At 42.5% G+C, this 12,508-nt stretch overlaps 1 protein-coding gene and 1 long non-coding RNA gene across 19 annotated transcripts in view; both read left to right on the top strand.

The window, feature by feature from the left end:
• ENAH (ENAH actin regulator) overlaps positions 1–12,508 on the top strand; it is a 203,968-nt gene that overhangs the window by 72,876 nt on the left and 118,584 nt on the right. The window lies entirely within an intron of this gene.
• LOC146398823 (uncharacterized) lies at positions 437–6,840 on the top strand. The gene is made up of 2 exons (XR_014817461.1): positions 437–494; positions 787–6,840. It is a non-coding gene; the product is annotated as an uncharacterized LOC146398823 (long non-coding RNA).

Below are 12,508 nucleotides of genomic sequence, written 5' to 3'. Positions count from 1 at the left end.
TCGGTCTTCAGGCCATTTAATGCATCTTGTCTTTGAAGTATGTATTACACTCGTAGGTCAAAAACCATCAGATCTTGGCAGTTGAATATGATTCAGTCCAGTACATTGCATTATCGCCGGATGTTTTTGATGTCTCTAATGTGTTTCATAGACACCGAGACTCCAAAATTGACCTGATAGACATGTCTTAAAACATCTGTCTGGAACCATCCTTTCAGAGTCTCAGACCCCTGAGTTGAAGATTCTGCGCTTCCCTTGATGTTGCTCCCTCACCCTCTGGGAACAGGGTTTCTCCCTGGTCTTGGTGCATCCTTCTGATGGGGCTTCTCTCCGATAGTATCCTCTCTTTCTCTGTCCCGCAAATAAGACTAGAGAGTGGGAAGGGAAGAGGGTAACAGGGGAGAGTTTTTAGGGTAGTGGTCTTTCAAACTGTGGATTTTTTTTTTTTTTTTTTTTGGCTTTGCTTTTTAAGGCCATACTTGTGGTATCTGGAGGTTCTCAGGCTAGGGGTCGACCCAAAGCTGTAGCTGCTGGCCTGTGCCACAGCCACAGCCATAGCAATGCAGGATCTAAGCCACATCTGTGACCTACACCACAGCTCTTGGGAACACCAGATCCTTAACCCACTAAGCAAGGCCAGGGATTGAAAATGCGTCCTCATGGATACTAATTATGTTCATTACTGCTGAGCCACAATGGGAACTCTGAAAGTCTTTTTTTTTGGGGGGGGGGTGTTTTTTAATCTTTTTTTTGCCATTTCTTGGGCCGCTCCCGTGGCATATGGAGGTTCCCAGGCTAGGGGGTCGAATCAGAGCTGTAGCCACTGGCCTGTGCCAGAGCCGTAGCAACACGGGATCCGAGCCACATCTGCAACCTACACCACAGCTCACAGCAACGCCAGATCCTTAACCCACTGAGCGAGGCCAGGGATTGAATCCGCAACCTCATGGTTCCTAGTCGGATTCGCTAACCACTGAGCCATGAGGGGAACTCTTGAAGGTCTTTCTTTTAAAGGGGCTGCCTAGTAGTTGCTGGTATAAAGGCAGTAAAAACAAGAAAACCTAAGGCACCAAGATGTCTTTTTTCCTTTTTCATTTTAGTGTTGTAAGTAGAATGTAAAACTTCCTAAATTGAGTTTCGTACAGGAATCAAGAATTCATCTGTGATTCAGAGGGAAATGATAGACTTGTGAGTTAGTCGGCACTCAGTAAATATTTGTGGACTGGGCGATTGAATGGAGAGTCTGAGCACTTGTCTAGGATCATTGAACTACTTACTAGTAAATGATGACTTGCAGGGGCACAGAGGCGGTTATCTTTCCCTTCCTTTTAGGCTGCTCTTCTGGAAAGAGCGATAAAGAGAAAGGAATCCTAGATACGGCCTCTGGTTGATTTAAAGCAGCCCTGGGGCTAGCTCTGTTATCTGGATGACCATCCTTTTTAAAGAGAGATGGATAAGCCATTCATCCAAAGAGCTGCTCGTGGCTTCAGTTTGTAGGGATATTGGCCCATGGTTCACTTTTTCTTTCTCCCCAGTTATTGGAGAAGTTGATTGTTAGGAAGGCTGCTTGCTTTCGTGGACTTGGCGTTTTCCTCCAGGGGGATGTATGGGTGAGGATGGAGGGACTGCTTTGGCAAGGGCAACAGCTGCTGCCCAGTCTCTTTGGGGATTAGGTGCAAGTTGGTGTGTAGTTGAATTCTGCCTCCTGAGTGCCTGAAATTATGTTCCTTTGCCTTGAGGGTAAATGTTTTTCTGCCCACTCCAGTTACATTCATTTAGTTCTGGCTGATAATGTATCTGATAACCTTTCTTTTGAAGGCAGCTTCCTTGCTGAGTGTTTGACAGCTACTTACTAGGAGGGAATTAAAAATGTTGCTTCTGTCTTCCCTTAGGTTTTGGTATTTAATCACAAGTTGGTGGTAGCAGAACTTTTTTTTTTTTTTCCCTAATGCCCACATTTTATTTATTTTTTAATTAAATTCAATGAATTTTACTACATTTACAGTTGTACAGTGATTATCACAACCCATTTTTATAGCATATCCCAAACCCCTAGCCCATCCCTCCATCCCGGCCTGTCTTCTTTGGAAACCATTAAGTTTTTCAAAGTCTGTGAGTCAGTATATGTTCTGCAAAGAAGTTCATTGTGTCCTTTTTTAGATTCCACATGTAAGTGTCGGCATATGACATTTGTGTCTCACTGTCTGACTAATAACTCCACTTAGCATGATAATTTCTAGGTTGCTGCAGATACCATTATTTCTTTCCTTTTAATGGCTGAGTAGTATTCCATTGTGTATATGTACCATATCTTCTTTATCCACTCTTCAGTGATGGACATTTAGATTGCTCCCATGTCTTGCCTGTTGTAGATAGTGCTGCAATGAACCTTGGAGTATATGTATTTTTTTAAGTCATGGTATTCTCTAGGATAGATGCCCAGGAGTGGAATTGCTGGATCAAATGGTAATTCTATGTTTAGTTTTCTGAGGAATCTCCATACTGTTTTCCACAGTGGTGCAGGACGTTTAAATGAAAACATTAGCTGTTTATTACCTAACCATTTTGGTAATGGTAGAGACTTAAGATGTGTTTTGACCTTTTGGATATCAGCATTGGACAAGATTTTATACATATTTTGTGTTGGAATTTAAATTCTAATAACCTTTAGAAGCATTAGTAGTAGGATTTACTTAGCTGGTTGAATCCTAAGCTTGCTAGTGGGTTGGGGTTGCATACATGCGTCATATTTCTTTTTTTCTTTTCTTTTCTTTTCTTTTTTTTTTTTTTTTTTTGGTCTTTTTGCCTTTTCTAGGGCCGCTCCCGTGGCATATGGAGATTCCCAGGCTAGGGGTCTAATCAGTGCTGTAGCCGCCGGCCACGGCCACACCAACTCGGGATCCGAGCCGTGTCTGCGATCTACACCACAGTTCATGGCAATGCCGGATCCTTAACCCACTGAGCAAGGCCAGGGATCGAACCCGCAACCTCATGGTTCCTAGTCAGATTCGTTAACCACTGAGCCATGACTCCACACGGGTCATATTTCTGACCAATTCTGATGGTACTAATTATGTCAGGAGTTTACAGACAAGGCTAAATTAATTGTGAGCCTGCGACCTTTGCCCACTTAGTACTGTTTTGCTAAGATTATCTGAGGTAATACTTATTTAATACCGCAGAGATAAGAACCTGCTGTGGGTGCCTTACTTCCGGTGTATGCTGACTTCTTATGTAGGATACTGTGTCTGAATAACCTGAGCCATGGTCCTAATAACTCTGGTCTCTGTTTGGGCCCAGACTCCAAGTTGTTGGTCAGTAAGCTAGAAGGTCTTTTGTGCTACCTAGACAGATCTTTTCATCTGGAAGGACTTTTGTGGTACCTCTGAGCCTGAGAGAGTAAGGTACAAGGATTTTGAGGCACATTTGCATATTTGGTTTTGTTGTACCCTTGTGAGTAGAATTTAATTCATTTTTTAGAATTGATGGTTAATCTGTCAGTTGACAGGTAAATTTCATCAAACCCTAGAATGAGAGATGGAAATGTCCTTTTCCTTCTGATGTTCACGGTGGCATTTGTTGGCCTGAGCTCAGCAGATTTTCAGCACTTAAGCCTGGTGTCTTCAAACCTTGACTTAGTGGCTGGGCTCAGTTTTCCAATCACTAGTGGAAACTTAATGACAGTAATTTTTTTTTTGTCCTTTTAGGGCCACACCTAGGGCTGCTCCCACGGTATATGGAGGTTCCCAGGCTAGGGGCCGAACTGGAGCTGTAGCTGCTGGCCTATACCACAGCCACAGCAACGGGAGCTGCATCTTCGACCTACACCACAGCTCATGGCAACAAGAGATGCTTAACCCACTGAGTGAGGCCAGGGATCGAACCCATGTCCTCATGGATACTAGTCAGGTTCATTAACCACTGAGTCATGACAGGAACTCCAGACAGTAAGTTTTGAATGCTTATATTTTATTGGAGCCTGGAATTGTTGAAACTAGGTGTTTGTCCATCAGTGCCGAATAGAATCTCAGAGACAGTTTTGGGTGCGGGAGGAAAAAAAATAGCATTACTGCTTGCTAGGCAAAGGAGGCCATAGCAGGCTAATGCCCTAAAGACTGTGCCCTCCCTTGGGAGAGATTAGGAAGTTGCTTTATAGTTTGGGAGAAGAAAACAGGGCCACAGATAAGGGTCAGAATAGGTAGAAGCTTTCATTCTTCTTCAAAGTTGGTGTTTAGTGGCCCCAGGCCTGGTTCCGTGGTCCTCCTCTCTTGTTTTCATTTGTGGCAGGTTTTAGTTCTGCAGAAGAACTCAAAGATACTTTTATGTATATTCCTTGAGGAGGAACCAGGATCCCGCCCCAAGGCTGCACTGTTGTCTCTGCATCCCCTCCCTTCTCTGATGAGCAACTGTTTGAACCTACTCTTTGGAGCGCAGGGAGGGTGGTGGAGGCTGAAGCTTATTCCCTAAGAGTAAGAAATAGGGAACACAGAGGGCTTGTGCCCAGGAGCCCCACAGGGTCCTGTCAGTTTCAATATTATTCCCTCTAAAGGGTGGTTCCACTTTTGATTCTTGAACATCTCAACTAGCTCTTCTCTTCAGAAAGGATATTTTTCTGTTCAGTTTTTATATATGGATACAATATAAATATAGTTGCAGATGCTATGTATAGTTAGGTTCTTGTGAAACTGCATTTCAACTACAGATCCACAGAAGAGTAAATATAGTTAGGCTGCTTTTCTAGTGTATTTTAATTTGAAATTCACTTATGAGTAAAATTAAACTTTTCTTGAACGTTATTTACTTTTTTGTTGTCGCCTCAACATTATTTAATATTAGCATATTGACTGCAGTGAGCTCTGAAATAATTCTCATGCCTTAAGTGTAACTCTATTAAAATAACTCCGTTCCCTAGCTGGGCATGGTGGGTTAACAATCTGGCCTTGCTGCAGCTTTGGCTTAGGTTGCGACTGTGGCTTGGATCTGTTTCCTGGCCCGGGAACTGCACATGCCAAGGGACAGCCAAAAAAGAAAAAAAAATTACTCAAAGGGTTTTTGTGGTGGTGGGGGTGGGGGGACATTGGGGTGGTAGCATAGAGGATTGGTGTTGGAAGAAGGGTTCTTAAGGAACTTAGGGAATCAGAAATTTGAGACGTGTCCCTAAATTTCTGAAAATGGATGCGGTATGCTATAAAGTGTCCTAGAGCATTGTCCTTTATTAGGAAGGATTTCTAATGAGTGATTTTGTTATATACCCTTGGTTTTTCCTTAGGGAATATCCACAGAGTTATATTTTCTTTGGCTTTAAGTGATATTTGCCCATTGAAGTATTTTATCTTTAACAATTAAAGTAGAAAAATAGGTGCTGTTATAGAAAAGGGACAAATTATGGAAAAGAACAGGTTAATCAGTCAACTAATAGATATTGACTAGTTTCACAAGTATTCATTGTTACTGCCAGGTACAGGTCTCTGGCCCAGAGCTGTGTAGATAAAGAAGCGGCCCATCCTTTGAGGTGAGAGTCCCGAGGAATCTTTCAGCTCGGCCGACTGGAAGGCCCTTGAGCTCGCCTCCTCTTAGAAACCGCCAGAATCACAGCTAATTCCTGGAATAAACGTTGATCAGAAAGACTGAAACCTGCCAAAAAAGAGCTTCTACATCTAAAGACATAAGAAGCCACGACGAGACAGCAGGAGGGGCGCACCCGTGAATCCCCTGGCCCGCGGGTGGGTGGTCTTAGGGACTGAGAAGAATTACAGTGCAGAGGCTCTCCCACAGGAGTGAGAGTTCTGAACCCACATCGCGCTCCCCTGCCTGGGAGTCTGGCTTTGGGAAGATGAACTCCCAGAACATTTGACTTTGAAGACCAGCAGGACCTAATTGCAGGAGCTCCACAGCACTGGGGGAAACTCTTCAAAGGAGTACACACAATCTCATGTGCACTGGGACCAACAGCAAAAGCAGTGACTTCATAAGTGCCTGAGCCAGACCTACCTGTTGGTTTGGGGAGGGCGGGGGCGCTGTGGCTCCCTCGGGGGTCATAAAAGCTGGTGTATCAGCAAGTGTTCATTGGCGTGGGCCTCTTGCTTGGATCATTAGCCCCAAGACCTGGCCCCACCAGTAGCCTGTAAGCTACAGTGTGCCAACATCTCAGGCCAGACAGCTAATACCGCCCCACCTCTCAGCAAACTGGCTGCCTGAAGACTTCCTGAACCCACCACCTCCTCCAGAGGGCCAGGACCCAGCTCCACCCACCAGTGGCCAACCACCAGCCCCTCCCATCAGGAAGCCTGCGGAAGCCTCTAGACCAGCCCCACCCACTATGAGGCAGAAACCAGAAGGAAGAAGGCTACAATGCAGCAGCTTGTAGACAGACCAAAACCACAAACGCAGACCCTGGAACCAGCTGGTCCTTGGGTGATGAGAGAGAAGTGCACTGCTGGGAGCATAGGACAGAGACCCACTTCTCCAAAGTCAAGAAACAGCTAACTCACCACATATATAAAAGTACATACAGAAATTTGACAGAATGAGGGGGCAGAGGAGGACTTGGTGATGAGGAGATAGGCCATCTGTCTGATAAAGAGTTCAGAGTACTGTTCCTAAAGCTGCTCCAAGATCTCAGGGAAAGACTGGATGCAAAGAGTGAGAAGTTACAAGAAGTTTTAAGCAAAGAGTTGGAAAAATACACTGGACAGCCAGACAGAGTTGCAGAATGGATTAATGGAAATAAAAAACACTCTGGCAGGAATCAGTAATGGAGTAACTAAGTCAGAAGAACATATCAGTGAGGTGGATGACAGAGTAGAGGAAATCACTGCCGTGGCACAGAAAAAAGAAAAACGAATGAAAAGAAATGAGGACAGTTTAAGAGACCTCTGGGATAACGTTGAACGCACTAACACTCGAGTTATAGGGGTTCCCGAAGGAGAAGAGAGAGAGAAAGGGCCTGAGAAAATATTGGAAGAGATGATAGCTGAAAACTTCCCTAGCTTGGGAAAGGAAGTAGTCAGCAGGCTCAGGAAGCACGTAGAGTTCTGTACAGGATAAACCCAAGGGGAAGCAGCCGAGACGCTGCTAATCACACTGACAGCAGTTAATACAAAGGGAAATTAAAAGCAGCAATAACATACAAGGGAGCCCCCGTAAGGTTGTACTCAGGGGCCTCACATTCCAATAGGGGATGGGGGAAAAAGATGAGTGTACCAGTAAATCAGTAGTCCAGTTATTCTCAGGTTGTAATAAGTGCAAAGCAGCAAAGAATGTGTGGTGGGGAAAGGCGGAGGGAGGAGGGACGGTCTTTCTTAGGGGCTGAAGTTTGAGTTGACGCGAAAGATGAGGGAGGCAGTCCTGGAGCGCTGAGGAGCGTTCCAGATGGAAGGTACACTAGGTCCAGAGGCCTTGAGATAAGAATGAGCTTGCTTGGTTTCACGGGGCAGAAAACAGAAAGAAAATACCGTCACCATAGCAAACCCATTGTAAACCTCCTTTGAGTCTTGTTTTGATGTACAGTTTGGCTTGTGTTTATAGAATTTCTTTTCTGCTTTTATCACATTTGCTTCATAATATAAGCCTTCCCCCTATTTCACAATGAATGCTTTTCATAAACGTTTGGAATTTTTTCATATAATTAATTTTGTAAATGTATCTTGATTTTTCCATTCCCTGATAATTTGATGCTCAGATTGCTTTTCTTCTCTCCCTCCCTGCCTTCCTTTCTTCCTCCCTCTTTTGGATTGAAAGCTTTTTTTTTCTTACATTGGTTCTCAGAAGTAGAATTATGAACTGGGGCCAAGATATGAATTACTTATTGCTACAATACTGTGCAATTACTGGTGGATTGAGAATTCTTAACTACATCCTGGCTTGCCTCATTATCTTTTTTTTTTTTTTTTGAAAAAAAAATTAAAATTGTAATTAAGTATATATAACAGTAAACTTACGATGATAACTATTTTAAAGTCACAGATTTATTGGCATTAAGCACATGCACCACGTTGCACAACTATTACCGCTTTTTAGTTCTAGAACTTTTTTATCTCCCCAAGTGGAAGCCCAGTACCCACTGAGATTGAGCAGTCACTCCCCACTTCCCACCCCTGACAACCACTAATATACTTTCTGTCTCTATAAATGTGCTTATTCTGGGCATTACATATAAATGAAATCATAGACTATGTGGCCTTTTGTGTCTGGCTTCTTTTATTTTTTTGTCTTTTTGCCTTTTCTAGGGCCGCTCCCATGGCATATGGAGGTTCCCAGGCTAGGGGTCCATTTGGAGCTGTAGCCGCCAGCCTATGCCACAGCCACAGCAACTTGGGATCCAAGCCGCGTCTGTAACCTACACCACAGCTCATGGCAACGCCAGATCCTTAACCCAGTGAGCAAGGCCAGGGATCGAACCCCACAACCTCATGGTTCCTAGTTGGATTCGTTAACCACTGAGCCATGACGGGAACTCCGGGCTTCTTTTATTTTTATTTATTATCATTATCATTATTATTTTTGTCTTTTTTTTTTTTTAGGGCAGCACTAGCAGCATATGGAACTTCCCAGGCTAGGGGTCGAATTAGATCTGTAGCTGCTGGCCTACGTCACAGCCACAGCAACGCTAGATCCGGGCCATGTCTGCACCCTACACCGCAGCCACAGCAACACCGGATCCTTAACCCACTGAGCAAGGCCAAGGATCGAACCTGCGTCCTCATGGATGCTAGTCAAATTCGTTTCCACTGAGCCACGGCAGGAATGCCTGGCTTCTTTTGTTTAGCTGAGTTTTCAAGGTTCATTGTGTCATAGCTAGTGTTGGTACTCTTACTAGCTTTATTCCCTTTTATTCCATTGTTTGATATGTTTTTGGATATACCACATTTTGAATGTCCAGTCATCTGTAAATAGACATTTGGGTTATTTCTACCTTGTGGCTATTGTCAGTAGGTAGATTTATGTGCAAGGATTTGAGTACCCATTTTCAGCTTCTTGGGGCCTATACCTAGGAGTGGAATTGCTGGGCCACGTGGTAATTCTATGTTTAACCGACGGAGGACCCCCAAACTGGTTTCCGCAGCTGTACCATTTTACATTCCCACCAACAGTGTGTGAAGGTTCCAATTTCCCCACATCCTCTGCCAGCACTTGATATTTCTGCTTTTTATTATGGCCATCTTAGCGAGTGTGAGTGAAGTGGAATCTCATTGTGATTTTGATTTGCGTTTCCCTAATGACCTTTTCATGTGCTTGTTTTCCACCGAGAATTATCTTTTTCCAACTGGAAATTTTTATTGATGTGTAACAGGTGCGGAAGTATACCTGTCATAAATGGTAACTCAGTTTTCATTAACTCAGTAGGCCTATGTAACCAGCACCCAGATCAAGAAACAGAAGCCAGCTCCCCTCATGCCCTGTTAACCTACAGTGTCTTCCCAAAGGGTAACCCATCTCTGACTTTTTAACAACATAGATGAGTTTTTTGGAGTTCACGTTGTGGCTCAAAGGAAACAAATCTGACCAGCATCCATTAGGACACAGGTTCTATCCTTGGCCTCAGTCAGTGGGTTAAGGATCCAGCGTTGCTGTGAGCTGTGGTGTAGGTCGCAGATGTGGCTCAGATCCTGTGTTGCTGTGGCTGTGTTATAGGCCGGTGGCTACAGCTCCAATTGGACCCCTAGCCTGGGAACCTCCAGATGCTGCGGATGTGGGCCTAAAAAGACAAAAAACGAAACAAAACAAAAACATAGATTAGCTTTGGCTGTTTTTGTGTGTTCATAAAGGGACTCATAGAGTATGTATTCTGTGACTGGCTTCTTTGGCTTAACTTTAAGTTTGTGCCATTCATCCACATTGTTCACTTTATTCCATTGTGTGCAGTGGTCGTTTGTCTATCCATTCTGCTGTTGATGAATATTTGCGTTTATAGTTTGGAGATACTATAATGTTCTGAACATTTTAGTAGTTATTTTGTTTTCTTGAGCATGTGCTTGTGCTGGCCAGATTTAGCCTCTGTAGTTGGTTGTACTAGCTTCAGGTTTAGGATCATTTCTGTAGTGTTGCCATTGGTGTATTTCCTTTACTTTGTTGGCTTTTTTTTCCTTTTAATTTTAGTTCTTTTTTTGTACATAGAAAAGTTTTATGTGGTTTCCTTTTTTCATTTCTTTGGTTAATTTTAAGTTTAGAAAGAAGTAACCACTCCATCTAGAATTTTGAATTAGGGAGTCAGCTCTTAGTCAGATAATCTTGGTATAAAGTTGAGGATGATCAAATAAGCATATTTGAGAAGGAAAAAAAAGAATATTTTCTGACCTGGGACTTGGCATTGTTTTGATCTCTTAAATTTTAAGAGTCTTTATAGTAATTATAGAAAACACATGAGTCCCTGTTGTGGTGCAGTGGAAATGAATCCGACTAGTATCCATGAGGTTGTGGGTTCGATCCCTGGCCTCGCTCAGTGGGTTAAGAATTTGATGATCTGTGGTGAAGGTCACAGATGTGGCTCAGATCTCTTGCTGCTGTGGTTGTGGTGTAGGCCGGCAGCTACAGCTCCCATTCAACCCATAGCCTGGAAACTTCCATATCCGTGGGTGCAGCCCTAAAGAACAAAAACAAAACAAAAAAAAAAAAAAGAGAAAAACAAAACCACATTTATTTTTAACTCCGCAGTGGGGTCTAAGTGACTTACTGAGGCAGGACTCAATATTTCTGAAATTCTTTGGTCTTTGAGCTTTATTAACCTTCTATTCCTTAAAATTACAATTTAATTTCTTTTAAAATTACAAAATGTGTACATTTTATAGAAGATTATAAAAATACAGAAATACTTTCATAAAAATGAAAGTAATCCTACTCTAGAAAAAAACCCTTTCGATATGTATACTTCCTCTTTTTTTAATGCATTTATTGGTTTTCTTTTGAACATAATGGTCTATAATGCAATTTCCCCCTTAATATATATTTAATTTTATCTGTAATTAAATATTCTAAAGCATGATTTTTTTAAATCATGATTTTAGGGTATACATAAAGTCAAACAGATCTACAAGGCTTAGGATTGGGGTTTGGGGGAGTGGTACCTAACCCTTCTTTTCCCCTCTAGCCTCCCCTCTCCAGAGGAATGACTGCTGTCTTTTACTTGTTTCTTCTGCCGTTTTTTGATGTTTCCAGATAACCAGCATTTCTTAACTTACTCCGATTTTGGAATTTATTTATTTTTTTTATTTGACTTTTTTTTTTTTTTTTTTTTTTGTCTTTTGTCTTTTGTCTTTTGTTGTTGTTGCTATTTCTTGGGCCGCTCCCACGGCATATGGAGGTTCCCAGGCTAGGGGTTGAATCAGAGCTGTAGCCACCGGCCTACGCCAGAGCCACAGCAACGCGGGATCCAAGCCGCGTCTGCAACCTACACCACAGCTCACGGCAACGCCGGATCGTTAACCCACTGAGCAAGGGCAGGGACCGAACCCGCAACCTCATGGTTCCTAGTCGGATTCGTTAACCACTGCGCCACGACGGGAACTCCTGGAATTTATTTTTTGATTTACCAGTGTGGAAATAGGAATTTAGTTTTTAAACATTGCTTTCCCCTCCATGATGTGTACTTTCCAGCTTCTAGATCCAGTTAGATGACAAATTTTGGTTAACCAGGTCTGCATCATCATGATTACGTAGTGTTTACAGTTAAGCCATGTTATATATGCTATGATTACACTTTCTTTTGAAACAACTTTGCTTTATCCAGCTTTAACGAATGTGTTCATTTACTTAGTTTTCCATGCATTTATCACATACTCAGCTCCAGACTCTCCTTCTCATGTTTAACTCTCTTTTCCATAGAGTCACACACATCAGGTAATCTTTTCAATGTCTTTTAATTTTTTTCTTGGACACCTTTAACCTTCTCTTCCATTTTGGACCGGTTACTTCCTTGGCCAGCTTCTTGTAGTGGAACTTGTTTTTTATCATCTTCATGGGACTTCTCTGCCTTTTTTCTGTGTGCTTATTACTAGTAGCTCCCTCATTATTGAAGCAGATTCTTTTATACCTGGAATATTTAAGAATGTGTTAGAGCCTCCTTTTGATCAATGATTCGGCTGTAGTTAGAAGTCAAGGTTGGGAATTGTTTTTCCTCAGAATTTTGAAGGCATTGCTCTCAGTGTCTTCCAGTTGCTGTGAAATATCTGATGTCATTCTGCTCCTCAGTCCTTGACAAGAAACCTGCTTTTTTCTTTCTGGGGGAGCCTTTGATATCTTCTCTTCATTCCTGGTGCTCTGAAACTTTACAGTGATGTATCTCAGTGTGATTGTATTAAAAAAATTCATTGTGCTAGATCCTTTTCATCTGGAAACAGGCCCTTAAATATTAAGAAATTTATTGTTTCTTTGATAATGAAACCTGAAAAGGAAGAACTCCTGTTACAGGGTTTTAGGCCATCTAAACCAATTCTTTTATTACCTTCTCCATTTTCTGTCTTGGCTGTTGCTGTGGTTTTTATGTTCTAACTCTTGTTGAATTTAAATTTTT

The sequence above is a fragment of the Sus scrofa genome, chromosome 10 (assembly GCF_054392235.1).
Source record: "Sus scrofa isolate SSC_HxYL_T2T_F1_AM1 chromosome 10, Sscrofa_HxYL_maternal_Yorkshire_Landrace_v2.0, whole genome shotgun sequence".
NCBI lineage: Eukaryota > Metazoa > Chordata > Mammalia > Artiodactyla > Suidae > Sus > Sus scrofa.
The sequence above is the reverse complement of the archived record's forward strand: the minus strand, read 5'-3'. Positions and strand labels throughout refer to the sequence as shown.